Genomic DNA, 6855 nt, shown 5'->3' with positions numbered 1-6855 from the left:
ACTAGAACTATCATAATCGGAGGAGTCGCTATCGCTTTCCCAAGCTATGTATGCTCTCCTCGGCTTTGATGATTTCTTGTGTGATTTGTATGATTCCTTTTCCTTTGTCTTATTGTTCATCGGACAGTCCGGTTTGTAATGACCCGGCTTTCCACACGTGTAGCACGACCCTCTAGTCATTTTACCTTTTGAGTCATCATTTTTAGAGTACCTAGATTGTTTCCGGAAGTTTACCAAGTTCTTCTCGGAGTGTTGGATGCCGTTCTTTCTCACGTAACGATTGTAGCGTTTAACGAACAGCCCCATATCTTCACTCTTGTCCTCTTCTTCTTCGTCGCTCGATGAATAATCACTTTGCTCTTTTGCTTGAGACTTTGAGGAGGAAGTCTTTAGAGCTATTGATTTCTTTTCACTCACCTTTGCTTTGTCCTTCTTTTCTTTCTTTTCGTGTTGTTCTTGGCTCAAGAGTACTTGTTCGTGCTCTTGTAGTTTGCCAAATAATGTTGTCAAGTCTAGTGTGGTAAGATCATTTTCTTCTTTGATGGCGGTCACTTTCGGCTGCCATTCCCTGTTAAGACATCTCAAGATCTTATTAGTAGCAACATCATTGGAAATAGGCCTACCAAGTGAATGTAATCGATTGATGAGATGAGTGAATCTCTTTTGCATGTCAGCAATGGTTTCCCCTTGCTCCATGAAAAAGAGATCAAACTCTTGTGATAGTGTGTTGATTCTAGCCAACTTAACACCGTTCGTCCCCTCATGGGCAATTTATAGTGAATCCCACATGGCCTTAGCAGTAGGACAATGGGATACACGATAGTATTCATCTACACCTAATGAGGAGATTAGGATATTTTTGGATTTCCAATCATAATTGTATTTCTTTTCATCATCATCGGTCCATTGTGCTTCGGGCTTAGGCACTAATTCATTGTTCTCATTGGTCATGGTTATTTCAATTGGACCATTGAGAATAACATTCCATATTTTTCTATCTATGGAATTTATGTGCACCCGCATACAGTCTTTCCAATAATTATAATTTTCACCATTGAAAACGGGAGCTCTATTATAAGCCCCTTTAGGTTCGTTAGCCATTTTCTATCAAAGTTATATTTGGAAGCACGGAGTGAACCGGAGCTCCTGATACCACTTGTTAGACTATGGCACGGATCTAGAAGTGGGGGGGGGGGGGGGGGGGGGTTGAATAGATCCCAATTAAAAACTTGAGTCGGCGCTACCAATTTTAAAATTGGTTTTGAAAAATTGTTTTAAGTGCGGAAGCGGCCGAGGAAAATTTTAGTCTAAAACGAACCGTTATTGGAAAACCGGATATGCGTTAAGCTAATGGATTAGAGATAAAGTGAAATACAAATTACTACACTAATTGCACAATCAATGATATGTTTCACTTACTAGGATTCCTAGTTCCAATGATCCAAATACCAAATCAAACTAGATACAAACTTAAGACAACTTTGATTTAGGCAAATTTTCAAACACTTGGTGTGCATAAACACTCCAAGTGATATTTGTGTTGAGTAAGTAATTCAAATTGATCTAGTAGAATATACTATTGTACTTTGGATTCAAAAACAAAGTTTTAATCTCTTACTCAGTTTATATCAATGTTTGGTAAAATTGCTTAAACTAAAATCACTTAATTTTTAAGCTGAAAAACAATTATGCAGAAAATTAAAGAACACAAGGATTTGATGAGGCAGTTCCTCCGCCGTCCTCGCTTCGGGGTACGTCTGCCCTTAATTCTAAACTTAGAATTGAGATGATTTAATTAGATATCACCTGTAGAATTTAACCGTTTATACAAGGATTGCAAAGCAAGTAAACAACAGAACTCTCAAGATGTTGAATGCTGCTTCCTATCCTTGTTCCTTGATTCAAGATGAATCAAGACCTTCGATCGTTGTTGCTAGACCTCCGATTCCAGCCCCTTTGTTGAAGAACCTTTCGTTCTTCAAACCCTCGGCCCGGCTGATCTCAACCACAACGAATCAAACCCGAATCCTTCCCTTCAATTTCACCGAATCCGCTACTAGACTGATGAAGACTTCCTCTTCTCAATCACCTTCGCTCAGCTGAATATTGATGAAGCAATTCGTCCAAAATCCCTCAATCACAAACCGGTCTTGGAGGACAAAACCCCTAACGGTTTTATTCAAGAAAGAACCTGCCACAAGCTTCAACCCGAACCGGATTCTCCAATCTCAGCTTCGAACCTTATCACCTTTAACCGATCACGAAGCACATCAAAAATGGTTGTGTGTAGTTGATGTGTTGTGAAATGTTGAATATGAAGATGATGAATCTTGGACACTGTCGCATTACGCGAAAAACCGGCGGGAAACGAAGAACAACAGAGCCGCCACCGTGCGTTATTTATCCCAAAAGAGGGAAAGGAAACGCTCAGAGTAAACCTGGGAAAAGCGTGGTCTCGCGACCAAAGAGAATGGGATCGGGAGTCGGTTATGCGAAGGGAAGGTATTAGCACCCTTACGCATCCGTCGTACTCGACGGGATCCACGCACAATAGGAAGGAAAATTGTTGCTAAAATCACTGCTCAAACACACACACACTAGCTGAAAGAGACACAAGAAAACACACAAGACTGACTCGGCAGGACATCGTATCCTGGGCCTACTTAGTCTATCAGGCATAGACATCAGAGTCAAAGTAGTTCGGACTGGGGGAAAACATGCTCGCTAGGATGTCGCATCCTATGCATACGTATCTCCTTTGGACGAAGGAGAATCAGAGCATTCGTAGCTCGGCTAACACGCACACAAACAGAAACAGGCAAAGGCAAACGTGGAGCCTGAATGCCAATCACTGGACTTACATCAGCATCCGAACCAAAACACACACAAGGAGGCAAACGTGGAGCCTGAATGCCAATCACTGGGCTTACATCAGCATCCGAACCAGACGCACGCACACTGGAACCCGAATGCCACTCGATGGACTTACATCAGCTTCCAAGCACACAACAAGAAGAAGAGTCTCGATTGTAACTAGGGCAAGAGAAAGGGAAGGTCTCAATCGCAACGAGGGCGAGAGAAAAGAAAGATCTCAATCACACAGGGGTGAGAGAAAAGAGTTAGTGTTAGTGGTTAGTCAAACTCGACAAGACATCGCGTCTAGTGCCTACGTATCTCACCTGAACGTGAGAATCAGAGTTGCCGTAGTTCGGCTAAACTATTCCTGTTGGTTTGTGTTTTTTAAGTGGACAACGTCACTACGCAATCTACCGGATGCTCGACCTTTGGAGACTTACTCACCTGTAGTAGAAGGAGTTGACGTATCCTTAAGAGGGGATAATGTTTGTTTGTGTTTTAGGAAAGCTCAAGCAAGAAAGGAAGTCCTATACGAAGGAACCGTGCTACCTTAATTGTCATGCAAACGAGACTACGCGGAGTCTAGCAAACCTAGGGGATACAATCACACCACACAAACATATACAGCATGAAATAAACACACCAACAAGGGGCTCAAACATCAGGGCTAGGCTTTAGTCGAGGGGTCATATCAACCTCAACAAACAAGCCTCTGTATCGGGGTCAGGTTAGCTCTTAACCTTGCCATTGAGGGGCTAAGGTGAAGCTAGATGAAAGGTGATGAGGGGTGTGCCTCATTGCTTCTATCTCAAGTCAGAGAGAGCATCAGACAAGGGAGCGTGGGTCCAGAATGGGGGGACCCTTCTACGCTCAGGACATAGACTCGACTGTACAATGTACAAGATCTTGGGCTTGGATCTCAATGCTACAACCATGTAATGGGAGCAAGGAGAAGACTCACAGAATAGTGGGGGACAGATTGCTTATCCCTACCTTCCACCAATTGCCTCAAATGAGGACTTTTCCTGCTTAGGACAAATATAAACATACACAAGCATTGCCTCTTAAGGAGGACTTCAGACAGTTTGCCCGGCCCGGTAACAGCCGGGTCTCCAGACTACATGAAGAAGAAAGTTCTATACCTCAATGCCAATTGCTTATAAGCAAAGCAATGCAAGTTCTTAAGAGAACTGAGCAACTAAGGGTACCTGTGTAAATAGCTAACCAGTCAGTACACAATTCAAACAAACAATCAACAGTCAATATCACACAAACAGACAAATCCAATCAGACAACAATGAGCGATCCATGAACACAAGGGAATCCCCCATTAAGGCCTACAAAACACACAATTGTTAGCCAACAACAACAAATGGTTAAGCTCAAATGGAGGAGCATCATCACTCATGTAGATGCATTCTTGAACCTGAAATCACAATTCAAATGATAAGTCCAAACCACTAGGTCGAAGCCTAGGGTCAACAGAGGGAAAAAATCCATAACAGAAGCTGATACTCCACATGAAACTCATTTAATCAAGAGATGACATGTCCTAAAATTAAGGGAGCATGCAAGATCGAATTATCTCTAAGCCTAGGGGTAGAATGGTCATTTCACAATTAGGGGTTAATATTGAACTAAATTTCTATTTACAAAATTCTAATTAAAAGTCAATTAAAATCTAAGCTAGATTTAATATTCTAAAAAAACCAAGAGATTATCTAATTCTAATAATATTTCTAATTGTTTCTAAAATACTAAGCTAATATCCTAATTAACTTTCCAACTACCATAATGCTCTAAATCCTAAATCTGTTCTAATTCTCACAATTCTAATCTAAGATTGCTTTTAAAATCTGAGTAAACTAATTATTACTAATTCCTAGATTAATCTAAATATTCCTAATCATGTTATTAAATCCTAAGTAAACTAATTATTACTAATTAATCTCATAACAGACCTTAATCCTAATTAAGACTTAGAGTCCAAAAGAAGGTACTATGGACCTCCAAAAGACACGAATTGGGCCTGAGCTTGGGAAGAAATGCTCATGGTCCAACCGCAGGGGTACAGGCACGATGAGGGGGTACAGAACAACAAGGCCCAAACTGGATCTAAGCCTCAAACCAGACACGTGAGCAACGCTCTGAAGCCAAACGCAAGCGTTTCCCACCTACTGAAGCCAAATGCGCTTATGCAGAAAAGCTACGCAGACGAACGAAAAAACACCACATGCAAAAGCGCTTATTCAGAAGCAGCTTATTCACAAGCAGAAAGGTTCTCAAATCTCATATGGAGATTATTCTTAAAGCTCACAGCCAACGGTAAACAATAACATCGTCCAAAATTCCATACATCGTCATGGCAAAGGAATCGAAGCGTAAGCATAAAGATCAAGAATCACCTGGCGAAGATGAAAACGAAGGTGGCGACGATGATGACGATCACGAGCGCAGCTTCCAAACGCCTTTCTTCCTCTTCTCGCACTGTTTCTGGTTGTTTTCAATCCACTTCTTCTTGCGATTCTGGTTTGGATCCGTTACGGTGATGGCTGAGAGATGAAGCTTGATGCGTAGATGATGATTGAAATGGAGCGACGCGTCACCGAACGGAAGCGCTTCAATTCTGAGAAGGTACCATCGAGCTTTTGTTTTCCTTATTTCTTCTTTTTCGATTTCGCTTTTTTTTTTAGTGGCTTTGGTGAATTGTTGCAGGTTGGTACAGTGAATGTGGTTGAAGAATCGAGGTGGAAGAGGAGGTTGAAGTGGTGGCTTAGCTCTGCCGTGTGGAGCTTCGAATGATGAAGCTCCCACAACAATGGAGGATGAGCGTGTACTGAAGGTGAGGATTGAGTGCAGAAGCTTCTGGGAATCAGGGAAAAATCGTTCGAACCCAATGATTGGCAATGATTGCCTCTTATATAGGCGTGATCCAAGGGGCAAATTGGAGAATTGGATTTGGGTTGTTAGATCCTGATTTTGCCAGCTGGATTTAAGTGAAGGTGAGTTTTTGAATTAAATCACGTGGGATTTAGAAACTGAATGGCACGCTTCACTCATGATTTTTCACTGAAGTTTGGATATTTGCCTTGAACCAACCTGGTTTGGATCCCTTAAATTCCTGAACTGCTCTTTCATGAACTGTTTATTACTTTGAAACTCATTGACTTGAACTGAACTGCATTTTTTTGGATTATAGGTCTGTGTTGGTATGCTCGGATAACTTGGTTGTAGGGGTGCTTGTGAGTGAGGGTGCTGTTGTGGATCCTTTGATTGCTGCAGTTGCTATCAGAGAAGTTGCCGAAATGGGGAACGAATACCCGTTATTGTGAACTGTTGGTGTAGGCTGTTACGAGCAACGTGATAACGAGTTGCGCACCTCTTTCGTTGTGGTCGAGCATTGGTTGTAATCTGGCTCTAGACAGATTGGGATTGAGAAAGCATGCCGGAATAAGACCTATCATTTGATGACTCACCACCAGCTGCCCTTTTATCAAGTCTAAGCTCTTCGTGCGTATCAGGGTGAGTCATTTTCACAAGAGTGGTATGGTTCATGCACACTGCAAATGGTGCCTCGTCCGTTCTAGTTGGTGCCTTGAAATATGATGCAACACCCTTGTCCCTTTTGCTGTTGACATGTATTGCTCTACAGGATGTTTTTGCAGTCTTCATATGTTGGTGTAAATTGGCCCTTGATTTCCTATTTATTAGCAGGACACATCAACTCTGCATCAAGCTTTTTGCGGAGTAGTTTTCAGGTCTGCAGTAGGTTTGTGACCATTGCCATCCTGCAACTGGCTGCATCCTTAGGTCCATAATAAATGCACACAGCACATGACAGTATGGATTTATGATTTGATTGGTCCTCATGCCTTGGCTTGTAGGCTGGCTAATGTAGCAGGTGGATCACTGGTTTACGGAGTGGTTTTTGACAGTTTTGCTTGAACTGATGTGAGTATGGTTTGATTGCTGGTGAATAATAGAAGTCCTTTGCATTTC

At 42.0% G+C, this 6855-nt stretch overlaps 1 long non-coding RNA gene across 1 annotated transcript; it reads left to right on the top strand.

Annotated features, from left to right (window-relative positions):
• Positions 1-4822: 4822 nt before the first annotated feature.
• LOC127088054 (uncharacterized) lies at positions 4823-6651 on the top strand. The gene is made up of 3 exons (XR_007790109.1): positions 4823-5490; positions 5572-5858; positions 6056-6651. It is a non-coding gene; the product is annotated as an uncharacterized LOC127088054 (long non-coding RNA).
• Positions 6652-6855: the final 204 nt, after the last annotated feature.

Source organism: Lathyrus oleraceus, chromosome 5, assembly GCF_024323335.1.
Source record: "Lathyrus oleraceus cultivar Zhongwan6 chromosome 5, CAAS_Psat_ZW6_1.0, whole genome shotgun sequence".
Classification (NCBI taxonomy): Eukaryota; Viridiplantae; Streptophyta; class Magnoliopsida; order Fabales; family Fabaceae; genus Lathyrus; species Lathyrus oleraceus.
Note: the sequence above shows the minus strand (reverse complement) of the source record. Positions and strands in the feature narration are given on the sequence as shown.